This window comes from Taudactylus pleione, unplaced genomic scaffold (assembly GCF_031769625.1).
Source record: "Taudactylus pleione unplaced genomic scaffold, aTauple2 ptg000319l, whole genome shotgun sequence".
Taxonomy (NCBI): Eukaryota; Metazoa; Chordata; class Amphibia; order Anura; family Myobatrachidae; genus Taudactylus; species Taudactylus pleione.
This window is the reverse complement of record NW_028284720.1, coordinates 1,946,168-1,958,264: the sequence shown is the minus strand read 5'-3', so window position 1 is coordinate 1,958,264 and position 12,097 is coordinate 1,946,168. Positions and strand designations below refer to the sequence as shown.

The 12,097-nt window shown below is 39.5% G+C and overlaps 1 pseudogene; it reads left to right on the top strand.

Moving 5' to 3' along the window:
• LOC148509560 (uncharacterized) overlaps nucleotides 1-12,097 on the top strand; it is a 28,757-nt pseudogene that overhangs the window by 15,466 nt on the left and 1,194 nt on the right.

The following is a 12,097-nucleotide window of genomic DNA, read 5'->3' as shown; positions in this document are numbered from 1 at the left end:
TTTGGTGCAAGACCCATAACGACAGCTACCCCGTCGTTATTCGGGTCTCATTCATGCGCACGACAGAGGCGCCTCCATCGTGTGCATGTGCATTTGGGGAACATCGACCCGCTTGTGAGCGTACAGAGCTCGTAAGCGGGTCTGAATGAGACCCTCTGTCTTTGGCAAAAACCAAAGGGGATTTTGGCAGACACACCCAATAGTAATCGCAAAGCTTATTGATAGTTAGTATCCATAGGCAATGCAATTCGATTGCACGGTTGTGTACACACCTCATGGTGCATACAAAAACTATGGTTTGTGACTTGGTGTTGTGTGGGAGTGCATGGTAGTCAAAGCTGAAAGACAAAGCTTGTGATTTTGTCCAAAGGGTTGAGAGACAAAGCTTGTGAATTTGTCTGGAAGGCAGAATAATTGCATAGGCTATCCTCATTGTGTAAAACTGGCAAAACAAGCATAGCAGTCAGTTGTGCACAGTGGGAGGAAGTGAGTGGACGCAGCTTGTGAATTCGTCCATGGGCGCTAAGCAGTCACTAGGGATGGTCGAGGAGATGCTGCTTATGGAAGGGTCAGCCGGTTCGGCAAGGTATATAATGAATGTGAAGTATGGCGCATATGTTACAACGTACTGCGACATATGGGTCAAGATGACCAAAGAATGTATGAAACCCTTTCACAAGCTTGGGAGTTTTAATTCAGAGGTATTAAATAAATGTTAGAGATAACATATGTTTAGTCAAATCTTTGAAGAAAAGAGAAAAGTATAATGATTGTTTAAAGTTGTGGCAGGAAGAGGGGAAAACGTGGCAAGGTGGTGTATGCACGATGCAAAGCAGCATACTCACACCACTAGGCAGCTTGCGCAATCCACAAAGTAGCATGTTCACGCTGCAAGGTAGCATCACAGCGCATAAAGAAGATAGTGCATGCGCACCACCGCCGCCTTATGCGGCCACAGGTGGTAGTACAGCCGATATCAAAATTAAAAAAAATCATAATAAGTAACCTATACCCTGTTTTAAGTCAACCTTAAGGAAAATTATATTGTAGAAGATGATGAACCCACTGTAATTACAGCCATTTCCCAAGCTGTTAATTTGCTAGATGTTCCACAGAGACAAGGAAAGGGAGCGATCCAAGCAGCTGGGGCAGCAGCTGAAATTGGAGAGACTAGTGGAGAGAGTAATAGGAGAGGGAACATCCCTGGACCGAAACAGTAAGTCCAGAACTTAATCTTGAACATTGTGATGTGGTAGGTATACATCCTGTCCGTACAATTGCAGTTCCCAATGGGAAACCAGACGAAGAAGGTATAGTTCCTATTAGAAATGTAGCAATGCATTGTCCATGGACAAGAGCAGAATTAAATTCAATTATGTCAGACTTCCTGGATCTTAGGAAAGTTAGCCAAATACTAGAAATGTGTTAAAGATTTATGTAATGCCCATGAGCCAACTAATAAAGATTGGCGAGTGGAGTTAAGGGCCTGTCTTCCTTCCAATACCGATGTGCAAAAGTTTATTAAGGATTGTGTATTGGAGGAGGATGACCAGGAAAATATAAAGCAAATAATCACAAAGTTGGCTATATTTTTTCTAGTGGTAGTGAACTGGAGTAAAATTTTCACTATTAAACAATAGTATAGTAAATCTGCAGCAGATTATTTTGCCAGAGCACTGCTAGCAATAACCCAGTACACAGGGATAGCAGATATACAGGAAGATGTACACCAAGGGGAGATAGCTGTTACGGTACAAATGGATGGTCTCAAAAATTATCTAAAGAACAAGGTGCAAACCTCTCTGCCTAACTGGAGAAGAATTACTGTAACTGCACTTAGAGAATCTGCCATAGAATATGACAAGAACATTTCCAGGAAGAGAGAGGCACAAATCAACAGGTTAATGGCAGTGAGCATTCAGGCTCTAGAGGTAGAATATACACAGCCACCAACTCACAATACACACAAACCATGAAGGTGTTCTAATTGTAACAAAGAGGGACACATAAGAAAGGGTTGCATATTGAGAAATCGGGGGCCATCTAAGAAGGGAAAACATAGATACACCCAGAATGGGCACTCAAGAGATTCAGGCAATTCCCAATACTTCCCCACTCACATATTGGGCACAATTCTATTCAATGTGATGTGAATAGCGCTGGGAGTGAGCTCCCTGTGCTATTCAATACACCGCACTGCCAAGTCCGACTAAGGATTTCTTCTCGCGTCCCTCCAGGGATGCGAGCAGAAATCCAACAAAAGTCCCGGCGCAAGGCTGTTTTATGCCCTTCGTGCCGGGAAAACAGCCACGTGCCAGGAAGTTAGGTTGGGAATGCCCGTTATTGCACCTAAACACACTGTTTAAGGCACGAGAATGAGCCTTCCCTGACCTAACATCGCGATGAATTGAATAGCTCCGGGAGCTATCTCCCGGCACTATTCACATCACACTCAATTGAATCGTGCCCAATGACAGCAAACGCTCTGCTGGAAAGTGACAGTCAGTGCTAGGGTCAGGTCATACCTGTCGTCTACAGCCAGTCAGGTTAACTAAGAATACTACTCATATCACTGCCATTAACATGTACTGCTTTCTTCTCTGTTCCTCTTCACCCTGAATGTCAATATCTATTTGCATTCTCCTACAGAGGGGTACAATTGACATGGACATGATTGCATCAGGGTTTCATAGATAGCACCAGTATTTTCTCTGGTCTTACACGACTGATTCATTTACATCATGTTTAAATGATACTAAACTATTGCTTCTTTATCTCTCACAAACAGGGCACAAGGTTACAAAGGACAAATTACAGCCATGTCAGAATAAGGTTAAATACTTGGGACACTATCTAACCCAGGGGCTAAGACACTTGACAATAGACAGAATTCAGGCCATACAGACCATGACATTGCCACAAAACCAGCAGAAAATCCGTACCTTCTTGGGCATGTGTAGATACTGCAGAATGTGGATCCCATGTTTTTCTATTTTTGGCATTACCATTGCAGGAATTAGTTTCATCCTCAAAACCCGACCATGTCACACACACTGAAGAAACAGAGCAGGCCTTCCTAAACCTTAAGGATAGTCTGACAAGAGCACCTGTCTTGGGAATACCAGATTATGAAAAACCCTTTGAGTTATATTGTACGGAACATGATGGCTGTGCAGTATGTGTCCTCACACAGAAACATGATGCTTGTAGACCTGTAGCATACTACAGTGCACAATTGGACACTGTGGCAAGATTACTCCCAATGTGTTTAAAAAGTGTAGCTGCAACTGCTCTTCTGGTAAATAAGAGCGAGGATGTAGTATTAGGGCATGAAACAATTGTCTGTACTCCACAAGCAGTATCTGCTTTGTTAAATTCTGCCCAAACCAGACATGTCTCTTCAGCAAGGTTCATGAAATGGGAACTAGCTCTGATGGCACCAGCAAATATTACCACTAAATGGTGCAATACGTTAAATCCAGCAACTTACTTACCATATGTGCCTCGAGATGCACAAAGGATGGTGGAAGAAGAGTCTCTGGTTGAAGGTGAGTTTTGCAGGTATACTGACACACATGATTGTACTGTATGGAATACTTGAATCAGACCTTTACTGCAAGTCCAGACATACATGACACACCATTAAAAGATGTAATTTTACATGGATGGGAGTTGTCATAGGCAGACAGATTCAGGAGTATTATACACAGGTTATGCTGTTGTAATTGATGAAGATGTTGTAGAAGCTGAACCACTTTGTCCACCTCACTCAGCTCATGTGGCTAAACTGATGGCATTAAGGAGAGCGTGTGAGCTGGCAGAAGGTAAAACAGCTAATATCTACACTGACTCTAGGTACACCATCGGGGTAGTACATGATTTTGGGGCTCTTTGGCATCTTAGGAACTTTATGACAGCAGCAGGCATACCAGTCGCACACTCACTTCACATAAAAGGACTTCTGACAGCAATCCAGCTACAAAAGGCAGTAGCTGTCATCAAATGCAAAGCCCACACATGCGAAGAAGACCTGGTGTCAATGGGCAATAACAGAGCAGATGAAGCTGCCAAATGGGCAGCAGGGTTATACATAAACATAACAACTAACAAAGTGATGGTCTTCCAGACAATAGACACACAGAAATTTATTGAAATGCAAAATTTGTGTTCCCTACAGGAAAAGGCAGTCTGGAGATCGAAGGGATGTTTTCGGAAGTCCTCTGGACTCTGGAGAGATGGACAAGGTAAGCCGGTGGCTCCCAAGGCATTCTACCCAAGCCTGGATGAGGCAGCACATGATCTGACTCACCTGGGAAAAGAAGGTATGTGCAAGTTGGTCAGAGGATATTGGTGTACACCAGGATTTTTGTCTCAAGCTGGAAAGAGAGCAATGTCCTGTCTAACATATTTGAGGAAAAATGTCGGCAAGACAATACCCACTGAGCCATCCCATATACCTCTGACAGATGGTCCTTTTCAGGTAATACAAATTGATTTCATCCAAATACCACCTTGCAGGAATCTCAAGTATGTATTAGTTTGTACTGATCTATTTTCTAATTGGGTAGAGGCAAATCCATCTGCCACTAATACTGCTGTTTTACTGCTATGAAGATTGTTCAGGAATTTATATGCAGATACGGTATCCCTAGAATCATAGAAAGTGATAGGGGTACTCATTTCACTTTTAATGTTTTCCAGAACATGTGTAAGCTTATGGGTATCAATACTAATCTTCATACTGCCTATCGACCACAAGCCAGTGCCAAGGTGGAGAGGGTAAACGGTACTATTAAGAACAAACTGAGTAAGATCATGTCTGAAACTGGATTAGGATGGCCAAAAGCCTCTATAGCATCAGAACGACTCCTAGATCTCCTCTTAATCTGTCCCCCTTTGAGATACTGTTTGGAAGGCAACCTCATTTGATTATAAGTCTAAGTCCACAGGATGATTTGAAGAGTAATAATGAGGTTACTGTGAAATATCTTATAAAAATGAGTAGGCAGCTGAAACAGCAGCAACAGAAATTGAAAATGTTGTCACCTGTTATGCCAGAAACAAACTGTCATGATGTTTAACCTGGAGAATATGTTATGATTCAAAATTTCTTACGCTCAGGTTGTTTGACAGACCAATGGAAAGGTCCATATCAGGTTTTGATGACAAGTACAACATCTTTGAAAGTAGCAGAAAGAGATACCTGGGTTCATTAACTCAATGCAGAAAGGTCAACCACATGAAGGAGGTAAAAGGCAAAATTGAGACAGACAAAGTGGACCTGTCAAATGCAAGCTTGTTATGGGAGAACTAAAGATTGCAGTGGAAACACCTGAGAAAGAGACGCGTGTAGATTACTATTCCAGCAATGGAGTGGCAATATGTTTTTGTGTCTTTATTTTGTTCCAGGGTTCTTCTCATCCTTATTTTTTTCAGGATTTCCTATTTCAGTGATGGAGGACAGATGATGGAGATGGAGGGCGATAGTGATGTCGATAGAGTGGAGTTGGAGGATAGAGCGATAAAACAATCAGGGCAACCTATGGTCAAACTCAGTTTAGGAATTGTTAAGAGATCTGTTAGCCATGTAACTTGGAGACAGTGTGAGGGGTTATTATCTGAGGAATATTGTATTTGTGAGTACTGTCAATCCCTCGTTGATGAGAAATGCATCCAATGATGCCAGTCCAAGAGTAATCTGTATATGGGCAGGCATCCTTTAGAGGATTACCATTCCTTAGAGGGTAAGGTCTTAAACCAGACTGAATGTTGGGTGTGTACTCACGTACATCAGGGACACCATAATATAGGATAAGTACCATTCCCTTTAAATTTCTCTGAGGTCCTTGAATTACAGGGAGGGTGGTTCATAGATGAGAAGTATAACATAACCAGGTCCCCTAGTTTAAAGCTGTGCCAATACTCCATAGATAGGTCTTTGCTGTATCTGAACATTTCATAAATAGAAAGACTGGAGAATTGGGAAGCAGACTTATTGGATCAGACAATGGCTCACCACACCAGTATTGACAAACCCCAGAAGCGAGGACATAGGAACAAACTGAAAGTGGTATCTATTGGAAAAGTTTCTATGGGGTATTGTCAAAATGTTATTCAGGCTGAAATGTGCCTTGAGCAGATGAGGACAACAGGCATAGGTAGTTTTGTTAAAACTTTATGTGATATTGTGCAGGATCATAATATACCTTATGTCCTCCCAGATAATATATATTATATGTGTGGAAGAAGAGCTTATTCTTGGTTATCTCCGAGTTCCAAGGGTTTATGTTTTATAGGTAAATTGGTCCCAGAGGTTATGACCCTTGCACATGATGAAATGATTGGTATCCATAAAACCGCACCACTTCCATACATACACACACATTATGAACATCGTGACAAAAGAAATATGATACCTGGTGAAGAACATATAGCCGCACAGTTGATTAGTTAAACAATTGGCTTCCATATTTTGGTAGCATTAGATCCCACCAGGATCACTCGGGGAACTTTAAATTTTAGATACATCTAAGACCTGGCTAAATTAATAGACAACATCACCAAGATGTATGATGACACTGTCAGGTATACTGGTAAGGAGCTACAGGTTTATAAAAATGAATTGGTACAACATAGGCTAGTGGTAAACTACTTAACATCTATTACTGTTCGATATTGTGTGACTTTGGCCACCCACTTTGGTGTGAAGTGTTTCACATACATCACCAATAATACTAGTGACCCCAAAGAAGTAATAGACTGGTAAATGGATGAAGTCCTATAACTGAAGTGGGAGTTTTGGAAAGACCATAATACTTCCTTGTATTATACTGAGGTAAAGGTAGATAAATGGTTCTCATGGTTAAACCATGTCAAATGGTTCACCAGTCTGGGAGTGTGGGTACAGGAGATGGTTGCTAGTATAGGTACACTCCTTATTCTTATACTTGTTGTCATTTTAGTATTTGGTTTGTGTCAGATGTGTTCATACTGTGGCAAAGGGTGGAAAATGTACCACCAAGGTAAACCATTAAAATTAAATCATGATGATGGTGAGTGGTGGTGGTATAGGTACTAAGGTTGATAAAGAACTGCATTACAATCCTGAAATTGAATGTACCATCAGATAATGAAATGTGAATAGGCTTGGTCATATTTTATAAAATGTATTGTAAATGTTCCATTAAAACATCATAGATAATGTAGTCTCAATTCCCCCCCAAACATCCTTTATAGGTTCGAAGAGGTCCCACATCCTACCAATGGTCCCCTATAGATCCACAGATGGCATACAAGGGTTGTTTTACCATTTCCTGAAATGCATTATTAACCGTTCAATGACCAGGTTGTGTCTTACCATTTAGAACATTGAATACTCATTTATTATGCATGACTAAAAAGGTTGAATAAAATGTGATAGTTTTTTGTTTGCTATCAAAGGGTGGACTGTCAAAGTCAAATAATTGAATATGATCACTTGCAATTATTATCTGATGATCTAATCATCTATGGTCTGATGATGTGTTACCATGACACTACTTTGCGTCAGTACAATCCAATGCGAACAAATGCGATTCCAAAACACACATATACTGACGCAACTACCGCACACACATATATGTATATACATACACATAGACGTTCGTATGTGTATTCATATACGTACACATAGATGCTCATATGCGTATTCACATACAGACATATGCACATTTGATATTTCAATACACAGACACACACATGCGAACGCATACATATAAAATGGTTCCCACACATTATAGTTAATAACCAGAGTTATTAAAGGTTTTGTTTGTTACTAATTATGATGTAATATGTACTTAAACTAGATCTAAGGTTTAGAATACAGTGGACATGTCATGTTTGGTATCATACTAAATCTCTGTTTATTTGCAGACATCCGTATCTATTGGCAAATAAGTCGCATCATGCATCTGCTAGTTATGGATGATAGGGAGTTATTGCTTAGAATGTTATTACTTATATGCAGTATTGTAGCTAGTTTTAACCAGTTGTTTGGGGGGGAAGCTACACAAAGAGACCATTGGAGGACTGAGCCATGCCCCTGATGAACCGACCAATGACCAGATTATCCAAAAGCAAGAACCAATGGAACCTGTCAACTAGTCCCTTTGCTAATTCTGAAATCAGTAAGGGGATATAAAATGTGTCCTAATCCCAGTGTTGAGACATCTTCTTGTGACCGCAGACTTTTGGATTGATGACTGTATACTGGGACCAGTGCATATGCGTATGTATTGGCTTCTACTATTTTTAATTGCTTTTTACTCTAATTGTTAAATATTTCATCGTGTTACTTTTTCTTTACATAAATAACTTTTTGTGCTTTGGAACCAAACAAGTGGACTGGAAAGTAATTATTTGTTAAGTGACTTGCAGCGCTAAATAGCGACTAGCGACTATTTGGAATTAATACTACCAATTCCAAACCTGTAAAGGGACGGTAAAAAAAAAGTGGACTCTAAAATGCCATTGTACCCACTGTCTACTTAACCACAGGTATGTGGACATGTGGTATTGAGCAAACGCAAGATTACATGATTGTAACAGCCCACTGGGTAGGTATGTTGCCTTCAGCTGCACCAACAGCAGCAGCATCTAAGAAACAGCTGTTCATTCAGAGACAGGCTACTCTGTGTATTACAAGTTTCACTAAGAAGCATACCATTGACAACCTTTGAGAAAAACTCAGGGAAGCCATTGCAAAATGTCTTACCCTGCTTGGACTCTTCTCAGGATTTGTGATTTCTGACAATGCCACAAATATTATGAGAGCATTACAGCTGGGTGAATTCTAACACATCCCGTGTTTTGCTCACATAAATAAATTTTGTGGTGCACATTTTGTTTTAAATGACAAGGACACGCAGGAAATGCTCTCCTAGGCCATTCAGTGGGAGCATGTGGAAGATTGCAGCACCTGCAGGAAATGTTGAATTTGCCCTGCCTTCAGCTGAAGCAAGAGGTAGTTACAAGATGGAACTCCACATTTTATATGCTTAATGGATGGAGGAACAGCAAAAATCCATCCAAAGCTACACAAATTACTATGACATATGAAGAGAAAGGGGAATATACCTTTCTCAAGCTCAGTGGAAAATACGTTATGTGTTGTGCAAAGTGCTGAAACCCTTTGAAGTAGTCACCAGTGAAATGAGTTCAGACACTGCCAGCTTGAGTCAGGTAGTTTCCCTAATTAGACTAAGCAAAAAAGCAGCTTAAGAAACTGAAAGAGGAACTGAAATCAAGCGATTCCACTAAGTATGTTAGACTTTGAGATTAAGTCCTTTATTAGCTTCAACAGGATCCAATAATTGTCAGGATCTTACAATTGAAACAATACATTTTGACAACCATGCTAAAATCTATGTTTAAGTCATATGTTGTGTCTTACTTCCCAAATGACAAAGACCTAAAGAGATGCAAATAGCTGTTGGTAAGAAAATTGTCAGCTCAATTGGCTCATGATGCAATGATGGCTTCTCCTTCAGTTTTTCCTGCAAATGCATCTGCCGAGAAAAAACAAAATTTTCCCAAAAGGTGATGCAGATGAGTCAACACAACCAAGTTTTAACATCTGCTCAGGTCTAAAAGAATTGCCTACAATTAATGAGACCTCTACCATGACTCAATCTGATATAGTCACCATACAAATAATGGTTGAGGAATATTTAAAACAAATGAAATTATAGCATCCAAATAGGCATGTCAGAAAGTCTGTTTCACTTCTTGCAGAAAACAAGGCAATTTGGAGGCCTTTTTTTACAAAGTGCAATTGCTTTACTTGAGCTGCCCACCCTCCAGTGTGTACTTAGAAAGAAACAGACAGATCACAGGTGAAAAACTCCAATTTGCTGATTATATATAAATATATTATGCAATAAAATTTGCAATCAATAGAGGGTTTTAGCATAATCATGGCCAAGGTTTTGGGTTGACCCACCATATCCAGTTAACCTCTGTAGGGTAGGTCCCTAACATACTAGGGTTCAAATCCAGAGCACAGGACACACCTAAATCGGCACAGCCGAGCCACCCCAGGGCATCGCAATAATGAGAAAAGTGAAATGTGAAGTAAGAAAGATAAGAGCAGCTATAGCTGCATAGAAAGGTGAAAATACAAATATAATACAAACAAACAGTAAAGTGTTAAAATTGTTCAAAAAAGACAGAAGTAAGAAAGATAAGAGCAACTATGGCTGCATAGAAAGGTGAAAATACAAATATAATAAAAACAAACAGTAAAGTGTTAAAATTGTGCAAAAAAGAAAGAATGTCTTATAATGCGATGCCATGAGGCGGACCAACCAAAGCAATCCAGGGGACCCACGCCCCAAAAATCAACTCAAAGTTGCACTACAGTATATAACTTGTAGGACTTATCTAAAATTGTGCCTATTACTAGTGTGCATATACAAACCAGACTACATGCTTTTAAAACAATAAGGTAGGGGTGCTAATCCAGGCTGAAGGCGTTTCCTTTCCTTCAGGTGTGCAATAAAGCACATTAAATGGAGTGTATAGGAAAGATTCCTGGACTGCGCACCCTGAATATATATAATGGAAGGTGCTACCTGCTGAGACTTATTGCAGGCACAGAAATAGACAGACCATAGGTGCACAATTCCAAATTACTGATTATATATAAATACGTTATGCAATAAAATTTTGCAATCAATAGAGGTTTTTAGCATAATTATGGCACACCTTTATTGCACACCTGAAGGAACGGAGATGCCTTCAGCCTGGACTAGCACCCCTCCCTTAGTGGTTAAAAAGCATGGAGTCTGGTTTGTATATGCACACTAGTAATAGGCACAATTTTAGATAAGCCCTACAAGTTATATACTGTAGTGCAACTTTGGGTTAATTTTTGGGGCGTGGGTCCCCTGGATTGCTTTAATTGGTCTGCTTCATGGCATCGCATTATAACACATTCTTTTTTTTTTGCACAATTTTAACACTTTACTGTTTGTTTGTATTATATTTGTATTTTCACCTTTCTATGCAGCCATTGCCGCTCTTATCTTTCTTACTTCACATTTAACTTTTCTCATTATAGCGATGTCATGGGGTTGTCTGGCTGCACTGATTTAGGGGTGTCCTGCGCTCTGGATTTGAACCCTAGTATGTTAGGACCTACCCTACAGAGGTTACCTGGATATGGTGGGCAGGCCCATAACCTTCTCCATGATTATTCTAAAAACCTCTATTGATTGCAAAATGTTATTGCATAATGTATTTATATATAATCAGTAATTTGGAGTTTTGCACCTGTGATCTGTCTGTTTCTGTGCCTGCAACATGTTTCTCCACCAGTTTATGATATCAGTGGCTTCCTCAGATTATCCATAATCTGAGGTAGCTGGTGATATCATAAACAGGTGGAGAAACGCGTTATCAATCCCCACTATCTACTGGAGACTGCACAATCGGATGACCAAACAGATGACCAAAAACCCAGAAGAAAAGTATATACTATCTTTTCCAAATTCTCTCCAGACTGGCTTTGTGTTCTGGTATAAACAAAACAGCAGCAGGAAGTGCAAATGATTGACTAAACTCTCTGGGAATTGAGGTGGTGTTCCTATATATACATCACTAGGAACCTGCCAGAAGATAAATGGTATCTGCATTATGAAGTGCAGTATTTTAAATGATAAATACATAAATCAATAACTGGATAAAATGATTTTATGAGCTTATGGTTACAAAGTGACTATTTTTACTATAAGAAAGACCTTTTTTATTTTTCTTCTTTTTGCAACAAATTATAAGCATGCTAACTTTTAAGCCATCATAATAAGCGGTTAAAAAAATGATCATGTAGTTTTGTGAACAAAAGTAGTTATAAAAAGCTTGAATTGTTTGCACTAGAATATTAAGTATTGAATAAGTTATTGATATACATTTCTTTACATTGGAAGTGTTGTGTTAAAAATCAGGTTTATTTTGTGGATTTACAAATGTATCATTACTCTTATATGTGAAATGTGTGTTATTTTACTTTTATTTATTTTAATAAATTGTATATTTTATTCCTACTAGTTAAATAGCAGCG